Genomic DNA, 1,476 nt, shown 5'->3' with positions numbered 1-1,476 from the left:
CATTATTAAAGCCTTGTTGAGGCTTTTGTTGATCCTTCCATGAGAAATTTGGATGATTTCTCCATGAAGAATTATAGGTGTTTCTATAAGGTTTACCCATGTAATTTACCTCATAAGCTTTTTCTTCAGAAGATGCCTCTTTAGTACTGTTGGATGCATTTTGCCATCCATTCAGACTTTGATAAATCATGTTGACTTGCTGAGTCAATATTTTGTTTTGAGCCAGTATGGCATTCAGAGTATCATTCTCAAGAACTCCTTTCTTCTGATTAATCCCATTGTTCACAGGATTCGTTTCAGAAGTGTACATGAATTGGTTATTTGTAACCATTTCAATGAGTTCTTGAGCTTCTGCAGGCATCTTCTTCAGATGAAGAGATCCTCCAGCAGAGTTATCCAATGACATCTTGAACAGTTCAGACAGACCATCATAGAAGGTACCTATGATGCTCCATTCAGAAAGCATGTCAGACGGACACTTTCTGATCAATTGTTTATATCTTTCCCAAGCTTCATAGAGGGATTCACCTTCTTTCTGTCTGAAGGTTTGGACTTCCACTCTAAGCTTACTCAATTTTTGAGGTGGAAAGAACTTTGCCAAGAAGGCAATGACTAGCTTTTCCCAAGAGTTCAGGCTTTCTTTAGGTTGTGAGTCCAACTATATCCTAGCTCTATCTCTTACAGCAAAAGGGAATAGCATGAGTCTGTAGACCTCAGGGTCAACCCCATTGGTCTTGACAGTGTCACAGATTTGCAAGAATTCAGCTAAAAACTGATGAGGATCTTCTAGTGGAAGTCCATGGAACTTGCAATTCTGTTGCATTAGAGAAACTAATTGAGGTTTAAGCTCAAAGTTGTTTACTCCAATGGCAGGGATAGAGATGCTTCTCCCATAGAAGTCGGGAGTAGGTGCAGTAAAGTCACCCAGCACCTTCCTTGCATTGTTAGCATTGTTGTTGTTTTCGGCTGCCATGTCTTCTTCTTTGAAGAATTCTGTTAGGTCCTCTACAGAGAGTAATGCTCTAGCTTCTCTTAGCATTCGCTTCATGGTCCTTTTAGGTTTAGGGTCAGCCTCAACAAGAATGCTTTTGTCTTTGCTCCTGCTCATATGAAAGAGAAGAGAACAAGAAAATATGGAATCCTCTATGTCACGGTATAGGGATTCCTTGAGGTGTCAGAGGAAAAGAAAAATAGAAAGAGGGGTAGAAGAATTCGAACTTATCAAGAAAGATGGAGTTCGAATTGTTGATAGTGGAGGAGTGTTAGTCCAAAAGTAGAAGGATGTGAGAAGAGGGAAAGAAATTTTTGAAAATAAATTAAAAAGATTTTAAAAACATTTTGAAAAATTGAAGAATCATTTTCAAAAAATATGATTGGGAAAGAAATAAAGTGTTTTTTGAAAAAGATTTTGAAATTAGAAATCAAAAAGATATGTTTTGAAAACTATTTTGAAAAAGATGTGATTAAGAAGATATG

Source organism: Arachis duranensis, chromosome 3 (assembly GCF_000817695.3).
Source record: "Arachis duranensis cultivar V14167 chromosome 3, aradu.V14167.gnm2.J7QH, whole genome shotgun sequence".
Lineage (NCBI taxonomy): Eukaryota > Viridiplantae > Streptophyta > Magnoliopsida > Fabales > Fabaceae > Arachis > Arachis duranensis.
The sequence above is the reverse complement of the archived record's forward strand: the minus strand, read 5'-3'. Positions refer to the sequence as shown.